This window comes from Pseudophryne corroboree, unplaced genomic scaffold (genome assembly GCF_028390025.1).
Source record: "Pseudophryne corroboree isolate aPseCor3 unplaced genomic scaffold, aPseCor3.hap2 scaffold_980, whole genome shotgun sequence".
NCBI classification, from domain to species: domain Eukaryota; kingdom Metazoa; phylum Chordata; class Amphibia; order Anura; family Myobatrachidae; genus Pseudophryne; species Pseudophryne corroboree.
Window position 1 is genome coordinate 43,539 of NW_026970560.1, and position 19,142 is coordinate 62,680.

General features: G+C 49.0%; 14 non-coding genes and 3 pseudogenes across 14 annotated transcripts; 12 read left to right on the plus strand and 5 right to left on the minus strand.

The window, feature by feature from the left end:
* Positions 1–557: 557 nt before the first annotated feature.
* LOC135048692 (U1 spliceosomal RNA) lies at positions 558–721 on the plus strand. The gene has a single exon (XR_010240509.1). It is a non-coding gene; the product is annotated as a U1 spliceosomal RNA (small nuclear RNA).
* Positions 722–873: 152 nt separating this feature from the next.
* On the plus strand, positions 874–1,036 carry LOC135048608 (U1 spliceosomal RNA). The gene has a single exon (XR_010240437.1). It is a non-coding gene; the product is annotated as a U1 spliceosomal RNA (small nuclear RNA).
* A 670-nt stretch (positions 1,037–1,706) lies between these two features.
* On the plus strand, positions 1,707–1,870 carry LOC135048665 (U1 spliceosomal RNA). The gene has a single exon (XR_010240483.1). It is a non-coding gene; the product is annotated as a U1 spliceosomal RNA (small nuclear RNA).
* Positions 1,871–11,041: 9,171 nt separating this feature from the next.
* Positions 11,042–11,205, plus strand: LOC135048536 (U1 spliceosomal RNA). Its single transcript, XR_010240384.1, has one exon. It is a non-coding gene; the product is annotated as a U1 spliceosomal RNA (small nuclear RNA).
* A 152-nt stretch (positions 11,206–11,357) lies between these two features.
* Positions 11,358–11,493, plus strand: LOC135048613 (U1 spliceosomal RNA; annotated as a pseudogene).
* Positions 11,494–12,191: 698 nt separating this feature from the next.
* On the plus strand, positions 12,192–12,355 carry LOC135048535 (U1 spliceosomal RNA). The gene has a single exon (XR_010240383.1). It is a non-coding gene; the product is annotated as a U1 spliceosomal RNA (small nuclear RNA).
* A 152-nt stretch (positions 12,356–12,507) lies between these two features.
* Positions 12,508–12,670, plus strand: LOC135048543 (U1 spliceosomal RNA). Its single transcript, XR_010240391.1, has one exon. It is a non-coding gene; the product is annotated as a U1 spliceosomal RNA (small nuclear RNA).
* Positions 12,671–13,344: 674 nt separating this feature from the next.
* LOC135048644 (U1 spliceosomal RNA) lies at positions 13,345–13,508 on the plus strand. Its single transcript, XR_010240464.1, has one exon. It is a non-coding gene; the product is annotated as a U1 spliceosomal RNA (small nuclear RNA).
* A 152-nt stretch (positions 13,509–13,660) lies between these two features.
* Positions 13,661–13,823, plus strand: LOC135048551 (U1 spliceosomal RNA). The gene has a single exon (XR_010240399.1). It is a non-coding gene; the product is annotated as a U1 spliceosomal RNA (small nuclear RNA).
* A 544-nt stretch (positions 13,824–14,367) lies between these two features.
* LOC135048532 (U1 spliceosomal RNA) lies at positions 14,368–14,531 on the plus strand. Its single transcript, XR_010240380.1, has one exon. It is a non-coding gene; the product is annotated as a U1 spliceosomal RNA (small nuclear RNA).
* Positions 14,532–14,683: 152 nt separating this feature from the next.
* On the plus strand, positions 14,684–14,835 carry LOC135048592 (U1 spliceosomal RNA; annotated as a pseudogene).
* An 839-nt stretch (positions 14,836–15,674) lies between these two features.
* Positions 15,675–15,837, minus strand: LOC135048544 (U1 spliceosomal RNA). Its single transcript, XR_010240392.1, has one exon. It is a non-coding gene; the product is annotated as a U1 spliceosomal RNA (small nuclear RNA).
* A 468-nt stretch (positions 15,838–16,305) lies between these two features.
* LOC135048545 (U1 spliceosomal RNA) lies at positions 16,306–16,468 on the plus strand. The gene has a single exon (XR_010240393.1). It is a non-coding gene; the product is annotated as a U1 spliceosomal RNA (small nuclear RNA).
* Positions 16,469–17,317: 849 nt separating this feature from the next.
* Positions 17,318–17,459, minus strand: LOC135048575 (U1 spliceosomal RNA; annotated as a pseudogene).
* A 152-nt stretch (positions 17,460–17,611) lies between these two features.
* LOC135048570 (U1 spliceosomal RNA) lies at positions 17,612–17,775 on the minus strand. The gene has a single exon (XR_010240413.1). It is a non-coding gene; the product is annotated as a U1 spliceosomal RNA (small nuclear RNA).
* Positions 17,776–18,449: 674 nt separating this feature from the next.
* Positions 18,450–18,612, minus strand: LOC135048553 (U1 spliceosomal RNA). Its single transcript, XR_010240400.1, has one exon. It is a non-coding gene; the product is annotated as a U1 spliceosomal RNA (small nuclear RNA).
* A 152-nt stretch (positions 18,613–18,764) lies between these two features.
* LOC135048663 (U1 spliceosomal RNA) lies at positions 18,765–18,928 on the minus strand. Its single transcript, XR_010240481.1, has one exon. It is a non-coding gene; the product is annotated as a U1 spliceosomal RNA (small nuclear RNA).
* Between the last annotated feature and the right edge of the window lie 214 nt (positions 18,929–19,142).

Here is a 19,142-nt window from a genome sequence, read left to right on the forward strand (position 1 = left end):
CTTTGTGCCTTCCAACGCACAATGCAAACTACAGGTAGTGCTGCAGGGCCCACACCCTTTTACTTGCTTTACAGAGCAGCTCTGGAGCTGTTACAGTGCCCAGCTGCTGCAAGAAATCAGCTTGAATGCTTCAGGGGCTGGGGCATAGCCAACATGAGCCCCACACCGAAGGAGGGTGGAGGTGTTTAATGCGAACTAGGGGTCATCCAAGCGCCGCAAAAGGCCGCCATGCCCTGCACACCCCTTTTTTATTTTCATATGCAGACGAGGGTTGAAGCCAACTTTGACCCACTGCTTGGATGACATCACCATATGCAAATCCGTCTGCTGCAGGCCTTCCCCCAGGAATGCTTGCATTAGTAGTTGCATTTGGTTTGTTGTTTGGGGGTGCTTCAGTATTAGGCAGCCTTCTGCCCTCCCATGTTCATCTGAAAATATGTGTTCTCCCTGCAGTTGTTGTCCCCAGATGAGAGTTCCCTTGTGCTGCCTCAGTTGAATCTCCTTTACTTGACAGAGATGTGCCTGAGCAGCGGCCCTCCCCAGCCCTATCCCAAATCATACTTATTTTGCATAGGAGATACCATTATCATGAAGATTGATCTCCCAGGGTGAGGTTCATTCATTGCATTCTGGGTATGCTGACCCTTGTGATTTCCCCAAATGTGGGAAACTCGACTGCATTATTTGTTGTAGTGGGGGACTGTGTTTGTGCTTTCCTCTGGTCAGCTCTGGTAAAAGTCAGATTTCTATGTCTCAGATCTTCATCTAGCCTTGTTCTTTTTTCGAGAGTTTCCTTGTGCTGCCTCAGTTGGATCTCCTTCACTTGACAGGGGGGTGCCCGTACAGCGACCCTCCCCAGCTCTAGCCCAACTCCTACTTACCTGCCAGGTGAGATACTATGATCAGGAAGGTGCTTCTCCCAGGGCAAGGCTCACCCAATGCACTCTGGGTGTGCTGCTCCTACGATTTCCCCAAATGTGGGACACTTGATTACATAATTTGTGTTTCCTCTGGTCGGCTCTCGTATAATTCAGATCTCTTTGTCTCAGGTCTCTCTCCAGCCTAGTTTGCTGTCTGTTTCCACTTCTCTTTTCTTGAGCCGCTCCCTTCTATGCCCTTGTGCACTATCCTGACTTCCCCGTCTGCTTACTTTGTGCCTTCCAACGCACAATGCAAACTACAGGTAGTGCTGCAGGGCCCACACCCTTTTACTTGCTTTACAGAGCAGCTCTGGAGCTGTTACAGTGCCCAGCTGCTGCAAGAAATCAGCTTGAATGCTTCAGGGGCTGGGGCATAGCCAACATGAGCCCCACACCGAAGGAGGGTGGAGGTGTTTAATGCGAACTAGGGGTCATCCAAGCGCCGCAAAAGGCCGCCATGCCCTGCACACCCCTTTTTTATTTTCATATGCAGACGAGGGTTGAAGCCAACTTTGACCCACTGCTTGGATGACATCACCATATGCAAATCCGTCTGCTGCAGGCCTTCCCCCAGGAATGCTTGCATTAGTAGTTGCATTTGGTTTGTTGTTTGGGGGTGCTTCAGTATTAGGCAGCCTTCTGCCCTCCCATGTTCATCTGAAAATATGTGTTCTCCCTGCAGTTGTTGTCCCCAGATGAGAGTTCCCTTGTGCTGCCTCAGTTGAATCTCCTTTACTTGACAGAGATGTGCCTGAGCAGCGGCCCTCCCCAGCCCTATCCCAAATCATACTTATTTTGCATAGGAGATACCATGGTCATGAAAATTGTTCTCCCAGGGTGAGGTTCATTCATTGCACTCTGGGTATGCTGACCCCTGTGATTTCCCCAAATGTGGGAAACTCGACTGCATTATTTGTGGTAGTGGGGGACTGTGTTTGTGCTTTCCTCTGGTCAGCTCTGGTAAAAGTCAGATTTCTTTGTCTCAGATCTTCCTCTAGCCTTGTTCTTCTTTCGAGAGTTCCCTTGTGCTGCCTCAGTTGGATCTCCTTCACTTGACAGGGGGTGCCCGAGCAGCAATCCTCCACAGCTCTAGCCCAACTCCTACTTACCTGCCAGGTGAGATACTATGATCTTCACTGTTAGGGCAATCAGGATGTGGAATTCCCTGCCAGGGAAGGTGGTAATGGCGGACTCTGTAATTGGATTTAAAAAAGGAATGGATACATTTCTGAATGAAAAAGCTATCCAAGGTTATAATACTTAAAATATCAACATGGTTAATCCGGGGGTAACATGAGTTATAGTAGCTAACTAGTCATAAAACATTATTCAGCAAGTATGTAGAATCATCACAACTTAAAACAGGTTGAACACGATGGGCAATTTGCCTCTATTCAACCTCAAAAACTATGTTACTATATGTTACTATATTACTATGTTACTGTAGTATACAGAACACCACAATGTAATGAGCAGTGATAGTGAGCACTGATGAGGATACTAGAACTGACACTGAGCAGCAAGATGCAGCACTGGACTATTAGTAATGTACTGTAGTATGCTGAGCACCACAATGCAGCACAAGACAATGAGCAGTGATACTGAGCACTGATGAGGATACTACTGAGAACTGACACTGAGCAGGAGAGACACACTACTAGTATTACTGAGCAGCAATAAGTAACCACTGATACTGAGCACTGATATTGAGATTTCCACTGAGAGAACATAGCCACGTCCTCTCCGCTCTCTCTTCAATGCACGAGTAAAAATGGCGGCAACGCGCAGCTCTTTATATGGAATCCGAATCTCGCGAGAATCCGACAGCGGGATGATGACATTTTCCCTTGTTCAGGTTTTCCGAGTCAGGCGGGAACAACCGAGCCTGCCTCGGACCAGTGTAAACCACGTGGAGTTCGTGGGGAATTCGGTTCTCGGAGAACCGAACCCGCTCCTCTATATATACTATATTACTATGTTACTGTAGTATACAGAACACCACAATGCAATGAGCAGTGATAGTGAGCACTGATGAGGATACTAGAACTGACACTGAGCAGCAAGATGCAGCACTGGACTATTAGTAATGTACTGTAGTATGCTGAGCACCACAATGCAGCACAAGACAATGAGCAGTGATACTGAGCACTGATGAGGATACTACTGAGAACTGACACTGAGCAGGAGAGACACACTACTAGTATTACTGAGCAGCAATAAGTAACCACTGATACTGAGCACTGATATTGAGATTTCCACTGAGAGAACATAGCCACGTCCTCTCCGCTCTCTCTTCAATGCACGAGTAAAAATGGCAGCAACGCGCAGCTCTTTATATGGAATCCGAATCTCACGAGAATCTGACAGCGGGATGATGACATTTTCCCTTGTTCAGGTTTTCCAAGTCAGGCGGGAACAACCGAGCCTGCCTCGGACCAGTGTAAACCACGTGGAGTTCGTGGGGAATTCGGTTCTCGGAGAACCGAACCCGCTCCTCTCTACCTTATACCCATCAATTTTTTTTATTTTCAATCTAAGCCCCTGCAGTTTTCTGTAAGCATCTGCTTCGCTATGACGATCAACAAGTCACAAGGGCAAACACTCAGGGCTTGAGGCGTAGATCTTAGGACCAGCTGCTACAAGCATGGCAGAGGTGTCACTATCACTGGTGACACCCAGAGAGGTGGCGAGGGAGATTGTAATGCAGTGCGCGCAGATAAACAGCGCAATGGTAAAAAGGAGGCATGGTTTCATAGGTAGGGGCGTGGCCTGGTGGCCTGAATCTACATTTTGTTGCTCCGGGTGTCCCGGGGGTTGGGGGCTGCACCCGGGGACTAGTGTGTGAGCGGTGCTGGCTCCTGCACAGTGACAGGGCATGGCCACCCAGCATGACGCCTCCCTTCTTGACCATGCTGTAATTGCAGTCGCACTGCAGTTCAGCGTGATCATAAAAAATGGTGTAGGCTCCTGCTGGTGCAGACTGTAGAGAAAAGCTGCTGTGACCACTAGAGGTGAGCGGGTTCGGTTTCTCTGAATCCGAACCCGCACGAACTTCATGTTTTTTTCACGGGTCCGAGCAGACTCGGATCCTCCCGCCTTGCTCGGTTAACCCGAGCGCGCCCGAACGTCATCATGACGCTGTCGGATTCTCGCGAGACTCGGATTCTATATAAGGAGCCGCGCGTCGCCGCCATTTTCACACGTGCATTGAGATTGATAGGGAGAGGACGTGGCTGGCGTCCTCTCCATTTAGATTAGGGTTGAGAGAGAGAGAGATTGACCTGAGGCTGTGATACTGTAGAAGAGAGTGCAGAGTTTAGTGACTGACGACCACAGTGACCACCAGACAGTGCAGTTGTTTGTTTTATTTAATATATCCGTTCTCTGCCTGAAAAAAACGATACACACAGTGACTCAGTCACATACCATATCTGTGTGCACTGCTCAGCCCAGTGTGCTGCATCAATGTATATATATATCTGACTGTGCTCAGCTCACACAGCTTATAATTGTGGGGGAGACTGGGGAGCACTGCAGTGCCAGTTATAGGTTATAGCAGGAGCCAGGAGTACATAATATTATATTAAAATTAAACAGTGCACACTTTTGCTGCAGGAGTGCCACTGCCAGTGTGACTAGTGACCAGTGACCTGACCACCAGTATATATAATATTAGTAGTATACTATCTCTTTATCAACCAGTCTATATTAGCAGCAGACACAGTACAGTGCGGTAGTTCACGGCTGTGGCTACCTCTGTGTCGGCACTCGGCAGCCCGTCCATAATTGTATATACCACCTAACCGTGTTTTTTTTTTCTTTCTTTATAGTCATACTAGTTACGAGTATACTATCTCTTTATCAACCAGTCTATATTAGCAGCAGACACAGTACAGTGCGGTAGTTCACGGCTGTGGCTACCTCTGTGTCGGCACTCGGCAGCCCGTCCATAATTGTATATACCACCTAACCGTGGTTTTTTTTTTCTTTCTTTATACATACATACTAGTTACGAGTATACTATCTCTTTATCAACCAGTCTATATTAGCAGCAGACACAGTACAGTGCGGTAGTTCACGGCTGTGGCTACCTCTGTGTCGGCACTCGGCAGCCCGTCCATAATTGTATATACCACCTAACCGTGGTTTTTTTTTCTTTCTTTATACATACATACTAGTTACGAGTATACTATCTCTTTATCAACCAGTCTATATATTAGCAGCAGACACAGTACAGTGCGGTAGTTCACGGCTGTGGCTACCTCTGTGTCGGCACTCGGCAGCCCGTCCATAATTGTATATACCACCTAACCGTGGTTTTTTTTTCTTTCTTTATAGTCATACTAGTTACGAGTATACTATCTCTTTATCAACCAGTCTATATTAGCAGCAGACACAGTACAGTGCGGTAGTTCACGGCTGTGGCTACCTCTGTGTCGGCACTCGGCAGCCCGTCCATAATTGTATATACCACCTAACCGTGGTTTTTTTTCTTTCTTTATACATACATACTAGTTACGAGTATACTATCTCTTTATCAACCAGTCTATATTAGCAGCAGACACAGTACAGTGCGGTAGTTCACGGCTGTGGCTACCTCTGTGTCGGCACTCGGCAGCCCGTCCATAATTGTATATACCACCTAACCGTGGTTTTTTTTTCTTTCTTTATACATACATACTAGTTACGAGTATACTATCTCTTTATCAATCAGTCTATATATTAGCAGCAGACACAGTACAGTGCGGTAGTTCACGGCTGTGGCTACCTCTGTGTCGGCACTCGGCAGCCCGTCCATAATTGTATACTAGTATCCAATCCATCCATCTCCATTGTTTACCTGAGGTGCCTTTTAGTTGTGCCTATTAAAATATGGAGAACAAAAATGTTGAGGTTCCAAAATTAGGGAAAGATCAAGATCCACTTCCACCTCGTGCTGAAGCTGCTGCCACTAGTCATGGCCGAGACGATGAAATGCCAGCAACGTCGTCTGCCAAGGCCGATGCCCAATGTCATAGTACAGAGCATGTCAAATCCAAAACACCAAATATCAGTAAAAAAAGGACTCCAAAACCTAAAATAAAATTGTCGGAGGAGAAGCGTAAACTTGCCAATATGCCATTTACCACACGGAGTGGCAAGGAACGGCTGAGGCCCTGGCCTATGTTCATGGCTAGTGGTTCAGCTTCACATGAGGATGGAAGCACTCAGCCTCTCGCTAGAAAAATGAAAAGACTAAAGCTGGCAAAAGCAGTAGCACCGTAAAGAACTGTGCGTTCTTCGAAATCCCAAATCCACAAGGAGAGTCCGACTCCAATTGTGTCGGTTGCGATGCCTGACCTTCCCAACACTGGACGTGAAGAGCATGCGCCTTCCACCATTTGCACGCCCCCTGCAAGTGATGGAAGGAGCACCCGCAGTCCAGTTCCTGATAGTCAGATTGAAGATGTCAGTGTTGAAGTACACCAGGATGAGGAGGATATGGGTGTTGCTGGCGCTGGGGAGGAAATTGACCAGGAGGATTCTGATGGTGAGGTGGTTTGTTTAAGTCAGGCACCCGGGGAGACACCTGTTGTCCGTGGTAGGAATATGGCCGTTGACATGCCTGGTGAAAATACCAAAAAAATCAGCTCTTCGGTGTGAAAGTATTTCACCAGAAATGCGGACAACAGGTGTCAAGCCGTGTGTTCCCTTTGTCAAGCTGTAATAAGTAGGGGTAAGGACGTTAACCACCTCGGAACATCCTCCCTTATACGTCACCTGCAGCGCATTCATAATAAGTCAGTGACAAGTTCAAAAACTTTGGGTGACAGCGGAAGCAGTCCACTGACCAGTAAATCCCTTCCTCTTGTAACCAAGCTCACGCAAACCACCCACCAACTCCCTCAGTGTCAATTTCCTCCTTCCCCAGGAATGCCAATAGTCCTGCAGGCAATGTCACTGGCAATTCTGACGAGTCCTCTCCTGCCTGGGATTCCTCCGATGCATCCTTGCGTGTAACGCCTACTGCTGCTGGCGCTGCTGTTGTTGCTGCTGGGAGTCGATGGTCATCCCAGAAGGGAAGTCGTAAGCACACTTTTACTACTTCCACCAAGCAATTGACTGTCCAACAGTCCTTTGCGAGGAAGATGAAATATCACAGCAGTCATCCTGTTGCAAAGCGGATAACTGAGGCCTTGACAACTATGTTGGTTTTAGACGTGCATCCGGTATCCGCCGTTAGTTCACAGGGAACTAGACAATTTCTTGAGGTAGTGTGCCCCCGTTACCAAATACCATCTAGGTTCCACTTCTCTATGCAGGCGATACCGAGAATGTACACGGACGTCAGAAAAAGACTCACCAGTGTCCTAAAAAATGCAGTTGTACCCAATGTCCACTTAACCACGGACATGTGGACAAGTGGAGCAGGGCAGGGTCAGGACTATATGACTGTGACAGCCCACTGGGTAGATGTATGGACTCCCGCCGCAAGAACAGCAGCAGCGGCACCAGTAGCAGCATCTCGCAAACGCCAACTCTTTCCTAGGCAGGCTACGCTTTGTATCACCGGTTTCCAGAATACGCACACAGCTGAAAACCTCTTACGGCAACTGAGGAAGATCATCGCGGAATGGCTTACCCCAATTGGACTCTCCTGTGGATTTGTGGCATCGGACAACGCCAGCAATATTGTGTGTGCATTAAATCTGGGCCAATTCCAGCACGTCCCATGTTTTGCACATACCTTGAATTTGGTGGTGCAGAATTTTTTAAAAAACGACAGGGGCGTGCAAGAGATGCTGTCGGTGGCCAGAAGAATTGCGGGACACTTTCGGCGTACAGGCACCACGTACAGAAAACTGGAGCACCACCAAAAACTACTGAACCTGCCCTGCCATCATCTGAAGCAAGAAGTGGTAACGAGGTGGAATTCAACCCTGTATATGCTTCAGAGGTTGGAGGAGCAGCAAAAGGCCATTCAAGCCTATACAATTGAGCACGATATAGGAGGTGGGATGCACCTGTCTCAAGCGCAGTGGAGAATGATTTCAACGTTGTGCAAGGTTCTGATGCCCTTTGAACTTGCCACACGTGAAGTCAGTTCATACACTGCCAGCCTGAGTCAGGTCATTCCCCTCATCAGGCTTTTGCAGAAGAAGCTGGAGACATTGAAGGAGGAGCTAACACGGAGCGATTCCGCTAGGCATGTGGGACTTGTGGATGGAGCCCTTAATTCGCTTAGCAAGGATTCACGGGTGGTCAATCTGTTGAAATCAGAGCACTACATTTTGGCCACCGTGCTCGATCCTAGATTTAAAGCCTACCTTGGATCTCTCTTTCCGGCAGACACAAGTCTGCTGGGGTTCAAACACCTGCTGGTGAGTAAATTGTCAAGTCAAGCGGAACGCGACCTGTCAACAACATCTCCTCCTTCACATTCTCCCGCAACTGGGGGTGCGAGGAAAAGGCTCAGAATTCCGAGCCCACCCGCTGGCGGTGATGCAGGGCAGTCTGGAGCGACTGCTGATGCTGACATCTGGTCCGGACTGAAGGACCTGACAACGATTACGGACATGTCGTCTACTGTCACTGCATATGATTCTCTCCCCATTGAAAGAATGGTGGAGGATTATATGAGTGACCGCATCCAAGTAGGCACGTCACACAGTCCGTACTTATACTGGCAGGAAAAAGAGGCAATTTGGAGGCCCTTGCACAAACTGGCTTTATTCTACCTAAGTTGCCCTCCCACAAGTGTGTACTCCGAAAGAGTGTTTAGTGCCGCCGCTCACCTTGTCAGCAATCGGCGTACGAGGTTACATCCAGAAAATGTGGAGAAGATGATGTTCATTAAAATGAATTATAATCAATTCCTCCGTGGAGACATTGACCAGCAGCAATTGCCTCCACAAAGTACACAGGGAGCTGAGATGGTGGATTCCAGTGGGGACAAATTGATAATCTGTGAGGAGGGGGATGTACACGGTGATATATCGGAGGATGATGATGAGGTGGACATCTTGCCTCTGTAGAGCCAGTTTGTGCAAGGAGAGATTAATTGCTTCTTTTTTGGTGGGGGTCCAAACCAACCCGTCATATCAGTCACAGTCGTGTGGCAGACCCTGTCACTGAAATGATGGGTTGGTTAAAGTGTGCATGTCCTGTTTATACAACATAAGGGTGGGTGGGAGGGCCCAAGGACAATTCCATCTTGCACCTCTTTTTTCTTTTCTTTTTCTTTGCGTCATGTGCTGTTTGGGGAGGGTTTTTTGGAAGGGACATCCTGCGTGACACTGCAGTGCCACTCCTAGATGTGCCCGGTGTTTGTGTCGGCCACTAGGGTCGCTTATCTTACTCACACAGCTACCTCATTGCGCCTCTTTTTTTCTTTGCGTCATGTGCTGTTTGGGGAGGGTTTTTTGGAAGGGACATCCTGCGTGACACTGCAGTGCCACTCCTAGATGGGCCCGGTGTTTGTGTCGGCCACTAGGGTCGCTAATCTTACTCACACAGCTACCTCATTGCGCCTCTTTTTTTCTTTGCGTCATGTGCTGTTTGGGGAGGGTTTTTTGGAAGGGCCATCCTGCGTGACACTGCAGTGCCACTCCTAGATGGGCCCGGTGTTTGTGTCGGCCACTAGGGTCGCTTATCTTACTCACACAGCGACCTCGGTGCAAATTTTAGGACTAAAAATAATATTGTGAGGTGTGAGGTATTCAGAATAGACTGAAAATGAGTGGAAATTATGGTTTTTGAGGTTAATAATACTTTGGGATCAAAATGACCGCCAAATTCTATGATTTAAGCTGTTTTTTAGGTTTTTTGGAAAAAAACACCCGAATCCAAAACACACCCGAATCCGACAAAAAAAATTCGGTGAGGTTTTGCCAAAACGCGGTCGAACCCAAAACACGGCCGCGGAACCGAACCCAAAACCAAAACACAAAACCCAAAAAATTTCCGGCGCTCATCTCTAGTGACCACGCCCCCTGTGTCTCCTCCGTTGCAGACCCCATTTTGAAGCCTTGCCCCCGGACTAAGAGAAAAGAATGCCCTTGCGCACTATCCTGACTTCTCCTCCCGTCTGCTTAATTTGTGCCTTCCAACGCACAATGCGAACAACAGGTGGTGCTGCAGGGCCCACACCCTTTTACTTGCCTTACAGAACAGCTCTGGAGCTGTTACAGTGCCCAGCTGCTGCAAGAAATCAGCTTGAATGCATCAGGGGATGGGGCATGGCCAACATGAGCCCCACACCAAAGGAGGGTGGGGGTGTTTAATGCGAACTAGGGGTCATCCAAGCACTGCAAAAGGCCGCCATGCCCTGCATGCCCCTTTTCTCTTTTCATATGCAGATGAGGGTTCCAGTCAACTTTGGCCCACTGCTTGGATAACATCACCGTATGCAAATCCGTCTGCTGCAGACCTTCCCCCAGGAGTGCTTGTACTAGTTGTTGCATATGGGCCCTCATTCCGAGTCGTTCGCTCTGTAAATTTCATCGCATCGCAGTGAAATTCTGCTTAGTACGCATGCGCAATATTCGCACTGCGACTGCGCCAAGTAATTTTACAATGAAGAAAGTATTTTTACTCACGGCTTTTTCTTCGCTCCGGCGATCGTAATGTGATTGACAGGAAATGGGTGTTACTGGGCGGAAACAGGCCGTTTTATGGGCGTGTGGGAAAAAACGCTACAGTTTCCGGAAAAAACGCAGGAGTGGCCGGAGAAACGGGGGAGTGTCTGGGCGAACTCTGGGAGTGTTTGTGACGTCAAACCAGGAACGACAAGCACTGAACTGATCGCAGATGCCGAGTAAGTCTGAAGCTACTCTGAAACTGCTAAGTAGTTTGTAATCGCAATAAGCTAAGATTCACTCCCAGTAGGCGGCGGCTTAGCGTGTGTAACTCTGCTAAAATCGCATTGCGAGCGATCAACTCGGAATGAGGGCCATGGTTTGATATTTGATGGTGCTTCAGTATTAGGCAGCCTTCCGCCCTCCCATGTTCATCTGAAAAGATGTCGTCTCCCTGCAGTTGTTGTCCCCAGATGAGAGTTCCCTTGTGCTGCCTCAGTTGAATCTCCTTTACTTGACAGAGATGTGCCTGAGCAGCGGCCCTCATCAGCCCTATCCCAAATCATACTTATTTTGCATAGGAGATACCATGGTCATGAAGATTGTTCTCCCAGGGTGAGGTTCATTCATTGCATTCTGGGTATGCTGACCCCTGTGATTTTCCCAAATGTGGGAAACTCGACTGCATTATTTGTGGTAGTGGGGGACTGTGTTTGTGCTTTCCTCTGGTCAGCTCTGGTAAAAGTCAGATTTCTTTGTCTCAGATCTTCCTCTAGCCTTGTTCTTCTTTCGAGAGTTCCCTGGTGCTGCATCAGTTGGATCTCCTTCACTTCACAGGGGGGAACCCGAGCAGCGACCCTCCCCAGCTCTAGCCCAACTCCTACTTACCTGCCAGGTGAGATACTATGATCATGAAGGTGCTTCTCCCAGGGCAAGGCTCAACCATTGCACTCTGGGTGTGCTGCTCCTGCGATTTCCCCAAATGTGGGAAACTTGACTCCATTATTTGTGTTTCCCCTCGTCGGCTCTCGTATAATTCAGATCTCTTTGTCTCAGGTCTCTCTCCAGCCTAGTTTGCTGTCTGTTTCCACTTCTCTTTTCTTGAGCCGCTCCCTTCTATGCCCTTGCGCACTATCCTGACTTCTGCCGTCTGCTTACTTTGTGCCTTCCAACGCACAATGCGAACTACAGGTAGTGCTGCAGGGCCCACACCCTTTTACTTGCCTTACAGAGTAGCTCTGGAGCAGTTACAGTGCCCAGCTGCTGCAAGAAATCAGCTTGAATGCTTCAGGGGCTGGGGCATAGCCAACATGAGCCCCACACCGAAGGAGGGAGGAGGTGTGTAATGCAAACTAGGGGTCATCCAAGCGCTGCAAAAGGCCGCCATGCCCTGCACGCCCCTTTTCTCTTTTCATATGCAGACGAGGGTTGAAGCCAACTTTGACCCACTGCTTGGATGACATCACCATATGCAAATCCATCTGCTGCAGGCCTTCCCCCAGGAATGCTTGCACTAGTTGTTGCATTTGGTTTGTTGTTTGGGGGTGCTTCAGTATTAGGCAGCCTTCTGCCCTCACATGTTCATCTGAAAATATATGTTCTCCCTGCAGTTGTTGTCCCAAGATGAGAGTTCCCTTGTGCTGCCTCAGTTGAATCTCCTTTACTTGACAGAGATGTGCCTGAGCAGCGGCCCTCCCCAGCCCTATTCCAAATCATACTTATTTTGCATAGGAGATACCATGGTCATGAAGATTTTTCTCCCAGGGTGAGGTTCATTCATTGCATTTTGGGTATGCTGACCCCTGTGATTTCCCCAAATGTGGGAAACTTGACTGCATTATTTGTGGTAGCGGGAGACTGTGTTTGTGCTTTCCTCTGGTCAGCTCTGGTAAAAGTCAGATTTCTTTGTCTCAGATCTTCCTCTAGCCTTGTTCTTCTTTCGAGAGTTCCCTGGTGCTGCCTCAGTTGGATCTCCTTCACTTCACAGGGGGGAACCCGAGCAGCGACCCTCCCCAGCTCTAGCCCAACTCCTACTTACCTGCCAGGTGAGATACTATGATCATGAAGGTGCTTCTCCCAGGGCAAGGCTCACCCATTGCACTCTGGGTGTGCTGCCCCTGCGATTTCCCCAAATGTGGGAAACTTGACTGCATAATTTGTGTTTCCCCTGGTCGGCTCTCGTATAATTCAGATCTCTTTGTCTCAGGTCTCTCTCCAGCCTAGTTTGCTGTCTGTTTCCACTTCTCTTTTCTTCAGCCGCTCCCTTCTATACCCTTGTGCACTATCCTGACTTCTCCTCCCGTCTGCTTACTTTGTGCCTTCCAATGCACAATGCAAACTACAGGTAGTGCTGCAGGGCCCACACCCTTTTACTTGCCTTACAGAGCAGCTCTGGAGCTGTTACAGTGCCCAGCTGCTGCAAGAAATCTGCTTGAATGCTTCAGGGGATGGGGCATGGCCAACATGAGCCCCACACCAAAGGAGGGTGGAGGTGTTTAATGCGAACTAGGGGTCATCCAAGCACCGTAAAAGGCCGCCATGCCCTGCACGCCCCTTTTCTCTTTTCATATGCAGATGAGGGTTGAAGCCAACTTTGACCCACTGCTTGGATGACATCACCATATGCAAATCCGTCTTCTGCAGAACTTCCCCCAGGAATGCTTGCACTAGTTGTTGCATTTGGTTTGTTGTTTGGGGGTGCTTCAGTATTAGGCAGCCTTCTGCCCTCCCATGTTCATCTGAAAATATGTGTTCTCCCTGCAGTTGTTGTCCCCAGATGAGAGTTCCCTTGTGCTGCCTCAGTTGAATCTCCTTTACTTGACAGAGATGTGCATGAGCAGCGGCCCTCCCCAGCCCTATTCCAAATCATACTTATTTTGCATAGGAGATACCATGGTCATGAAGATTGTTCTCCCAGGGTGAGGTTCATTCATTGCATTTTGGGTATGCTGACCCCTGTGATTTCCCCAAATGTGGGAAACTCAACTGCATTATTTGTGGTAGTGGGGGACTGTGTTTGTGCTTTCCTCTGGTCAGCTCTGGTAAAAGTCAGATTTCTTTGTCTCAGATTTTCCTCTTGCCTTGTTCTTCTTTCGAGAGTTCCCTTGTGCTGCCTCAGTTGGATCTCCTTCACTTTACAGGGGGGTACCCGAGCAGCGACCCTCCCCAGCTCTAGCCCAACTCCTACTTACCTGCCAGGTGAGATACTATGATCATGAAGGTGCTTCTCCCAGGGCAAGGCTCACCCATTGCACTCTGGGTGTGCTGCTCCTGCGATTTCCCCAAATGTGGGAAACTTGACTGCATAATTTGTGTTTCCCCTGGTCGGCTCTCGTATAATTCAGATCTCTTTGTCTCAGGTCTCTCTCCAGCCTAGTTTGCTGTCTGTTTCCACTTCTCTTTTCTTGAGCCGCTCCCTTCTATGCCCTTGCGCACTATCCTAACTTCTCCTCCTGTCTGCTTACTTTGTGCCTTCCAACGCACAATGCGAACTACACACCAAAGGAGGGTGGACGTGTTTAATGCAAACTAGGGGTCAGCCAAGCGCCGCAAAAGGCCACCATGCCCTGCACGCCCCTTTTCTCTTTTCATATGCAGACGAGGGTTGAAGCCAACTTTGACCCACTGCTTGGATGACATCACCATATGCAAATCCATCTGCGGCAGGCCTTCCCCCAGGAATGCTTGCACTAGTTGTTGCATTTGGTTTGTTGTTTGGGGGTGCTTCAGTATTAGGCAGCCTTCTGCCCTCCCATGTTCATCTGAAAATATATGTTCTCCCTGCAGTTGTTGTCCCCAGATGAGAGTTCCCTTTTGCTGCCTCAGTTGAATCTCCTTTACTTGACAGAGATGTGCATGAGCAGCGGCCCTCCCCAGCCCTATTCCAAATCATACTTATTTTGCATAGGAGATACCATGGTCATGAAGATTTTTCTCCCAGGGTGAGGTTCATTCATTGCATTTTGGGTATGCTGACCCCTGTGATTTCCCCAAATGTGGGAAACTTGACTGCATTATTTGTGGTAGTGGGAGACTGTGTTTGTGCTTTCCTCTGGTCAGCTCTGGTAAAAGTCAGATTTCTTTGTCTCAGATTTTCCTTTAGCCTTGTTCTTGTTTCGAGAGTTCCCTTGTGCTGCCTCAGTTGGATCTCCTTCACTTTACAGGGGGGTACCCGAGCAGCGACCCTCCCCAGCTCTAGCCCAACTCCTACTTACCTGCCAGGTGAGATACTATGATCATGAAGGTGCTTCTCCCAGGGCAAGGCTCACCCATTGTACTCTGGGTGTGCTGCTCCTGCGATTTCCTCAAATGTGGGAAACTTGACTGCATAATTTGTGTTTCCCATGGTCGGCTCTCGTATAATTCAGATCTCTTTGTCTCAGGTCTCTCTCCAGCCTAGTTTGCTGTCTGTTTCCACTTCTCTTTTCTTCAGCCGCTCCCTTCTATACCCTTCTGCACTATCCTGACTTCTCCTCCCGTCTGCTTACTTTGTGCCTTCCAATGCACAATGCAAACTACAGGTTGTGCTGCAGGGCCCACACCCTTTTACTTGCCTTACAGAGCAGCTCTGGAGCTGTTACAGTGCCCAGCTGCTGCAAGAAATCTGCTTGAATGCTTCAGGGGCTGGGGCATAGCCAACATGAGCCCCACACCGAAGGAGGGTGGAGGTGTTTAATGCAAACTAGGGGTCGGTCAAGCGCCGCAAAAGGCCACCATGCCCTGCACGCCCCTTTTCTGTTTTCATATGCAGACGAGGGTTGAAGCCAACTTTGACCCACTGCTTGGATGACATCACCATATGCAAATCCATCTGCGGCAGGCCTTCCCCCAGGAATGCTTGCACTAGTTGTTGCATTTGGTTTGTTGTTTGGGTGTGCTTCAGTATTAGTCAGCCTTCTGCTCCACCCTCCTTTGGTGTGGGGCTCATGTTGGCCATGTCCCATCCCCTGAAGCATTCAAGCAGATTTCTTGCAGCAGCTGGGCACTGTAACAGCTCCAGAGCTGCTCTGTAAGGCAAGTAAAAGGGTGTGGGCCCTGCAGCACTACCTGTAGTTTGCATTGTGCATTGGAAGGCACAAAGTAAGCAGACGGGAGGAGAAGTCAGGATAGTGCACAAGGGTATAGAAGGGAGCGGCTGAAGAAAAGAGAAGTGGAAACAGACAGCAAACTAGGCTGGAGAGAGATCTGAGACAAAGAGATCTGAATTATACGAGAGCCGACCAGGGGAAACACAAATTATGCAGTCAAGTTTCCCACATTTGGGGAAATCGCAGGGGCAGCACACCCAGAGTGCAATGGGTGAGCCTTGCCCTGGGAGAAGCACCTTCATGATCATAGTATCTCACCTGGCAGGTAAGTAGTAGTTGGGCTAGAGCTGGGGAGGGTCGCTGCTCGGGCACCCCCCTGTTAAGTGAAGGAGATCCAACTGAGGCAGCACAAGGGAACTCTCAAAAGAAAAACAAGGCTAGAGGAAGATCTGAAACAAATAAATCTGACTTTTACCAGAGCTGACCAGAAGAAAACACAAACACAGTCCCCCACTACCACAAATAAAGCAGTCGAGTTTCCCACATTTGGGGAAATCACAGGGGTCAGCATACCCAAAATGCAATGAATGAACCTCACCTCAACTGCTTTATTTGTGGTAGTGGGGGACTGTGTTTGTGTTTTCTTCTGGTCAGCTCTGGTAAAAGTCAGATTTCTTTGTTTCAGATCTTCCTCTAGCCTTGTTCTTCTTTTGAGAGTTCCCTTGTGCTGCCTCAGTTGGATTTCCTTCACTTAACAGGGGGGTGCCCGAGCAGCGACCCTCCCCAGCTCTAGCCCAACTCCTACTTACCTGCCAGGTGAGATACTATGATCATGAAGGTGCTTCTCCCAGGGCAAGGCTCACCCATTGCACTCTGGGTGTGCTGCCCCTGCGATTTCCCCAAATGTGGGAAACTTGACTGCATAATTTGTGTTTCCCCTGGTCGGCTCTCGTATAATTCAGATCTCTTTGTCTCAGATCTCTCTCCAGCCTAGTTTGCTGTCTGTTTCCACTTCTCTTTTCTTCAGCCGCTCCCTTCTATACCCTTGTGCACTATCCTGACTTCTCCTCCCGTCTGCTTACTTTGTGCCTTCCAATGCACAATGCAAACTACAGGTAGTGCTGCAGGGCCCACACCCTTTTACTTGCCTTACAGAGCAGCTCTTGAGCTGTTACAGTGCCCAGCTGCTGCAAGAAATCTGCTTGAAAGCTTCAGGGGATGGGGCATGGCCAACATGAGCCCCACACCAAAGCAGGGTGCAGCAGAAGGCTGCCTAATACTGAAGCACCCCCAAACAACAAACCAAATGCAACAACTAGTGCAAGCATTCCTGGGGGAAGGCCTGCCGCAGATGGATTTGCATATGGTGATGTCATCCAAGCAGTGGGTCAAAGTTGGCTTCAACCCTCGTCTGCATATGAAAACAGAAAAGGGGCGTGCAGGGCATGGTGGCCTTTTGCGGCGCTTGACTGACCCCTAGTTTGCATTAAACACCTCCACCCTCCTTCGGTGTGGGGCTGATGTTGGCTATGCCCCAGCCCCTGAAGCATTCAAGCTGATTTCTTGCAGCAGCTGGGCACTGTAACAGCTCCAGAGCTGCTCTGTAAGGCAAGTAAAAGGGTGTGGGCCCTGAAGCACTACCTGTAGTTTGCATTGTGCATTGGAAGGCACAAAGTAAGCAGACGGGAGGAGAAGTCAGGATAGTGCACAAGGGTATAGAAGGGAGCGGCTGAAGAAAAGAGAAGTGGAAACAGACAGCAAACTAGGCTGGAGAGAGACCTGAGACAAAGAGATCTCAATTATACGAGAGCCGACCAGGGGAAACACAAATTATGCAGTCAAGTTTCCCACATTTGGGGAAATCGCAGGAGCAGCACACCCAGAGTACAATGGGTGAGCCTTGCCCTGGGAGAAGCACCTTCATGATCATAGTATCTCACCTGGCAGGTAAGTAGGAGTTGGGCTAGAGCTGGGGAGGGTCGCTGCTCGGGTACCCCCCTGTAAAGTGAAGGAGATCCAACTAAGGCAGCACAAGGGAACTCTCGAAAGAAGAACAAGGCTAGAGGAAAATCTGAGACAAAGAAATCTGACTTTTACTAGAGCTGACCAGAGGAAAGCACAAACACAGTCCCCCACTACCACAAATAATGCAGTTGAGTTTCCCACATTTGGGGAAATCACAGGGGTCAGCATACCCAAAATGCAATGAATGAACCTCACCCTGGGAGAAAAATCTTCATGACCATGGTATCTCCTATGCAAAATAAGTATGATTTGGAATAAGGCTGGGGAGGGCCGCTGCTCATGCACATCTCTGTCAAGTAAAGGAGATTCAACTGAGGCAGCACAAGGGAACTCTCATCTGGGGACAACAACTGCAGGGAGAACATATATTTTCAGATGAACATGGGAGGGCAGAAGGCTGCCTAATACTGAAGCACCCCCAAACAACAAACCAAATGCAACAACTAGTGCAAGCATTCCTGGGGGAAGGCCTGCCGCAGATGGATTTGCATATGGTGATGTCATCCAAGCAGTGGGTCAAAGTTGGCATCAACCCTCGTCTGCATATGAAAAGAGAAAAGGGGCGTGCAGGGCATGGTGGCCTTTTGCGGCGCTTGGCTGACCCCTAGTTTGCATTAAACACCTCCACCCTCCTTTGGTGTGGGGCTCATGTTGGCCATGCCCCAGCCCCTGAAGCATTCAAGCTGATTTCTTGCAGCAGCTGGGCACTGTAACAGCTCCAGAGCTGCTCTGTAAGGCAAGTAAAAGGGTGTGGGCCCTGCAGCACTACCTGTAGTTCGCATTGTGCGTTGGAAGGCACAAAGTAAGCGGACAGGAGGAGAAGTCAGGATAGTGCGCAAGGGCATAGAAGGGAGCGGCTCAAGAAAAGAGAAGTGGAAACAGACAGCAAACTAGGCTGGAGAGAGACCTGAGACAAAGAGATCTGAATTATACGAGAGCCGACCAGGGGAAACACAAATTATGCAGTCAAGTTTCCCACATTTGGGGAAATCGCAGGAGCAGCACACCCAGAGTGCAATGGGTGAGCCTTGCCCTGGGAGAAGCACCTTCATGATCATAGTATCTCACCTGGCAGGTAAGTAGGAGTTGGGCTAGAGCTGGGGAGGATCGCTGCTCGGGTACCCCCCTGTAAACTGAAGGAGATCCAACTGAGGCAGCACAAGGGAACTCTCGAAAGAAGAACAAGGCTAGAGGAAAATCTGAGACAAAGAAATCTGACTTTTACCAGAGCTGACCAGAGGAAAGCACAAACACAGTCCCCCACTACCACAAATAATGCAGTCAAGTTTCCCACATTTGGGGAAATCACAGGGGTCAGCATACCCAAAATGCAATGAATGAACCTCACCCTGGGAGAACAATCTTCATGACCATGGTATCTCCTATGCAAAATAAGTATGATTTGGAATAGGGCTGGGGAGGGCCGCTGCTCATGCACATCTCTGTCAAGTAAAGGAGATTCAACTGAGGCAGCACAAGGGAACTCTCATCTGGGGACAACAACTGCAGGGAGAACACATATTTTCAGATGAACATGGGAGGGCAGAAGGCTGCCTAATACTGAAGCACCCCCAAACAACAAACCAAATGCAACAACTAGTGCAAGCATTCCT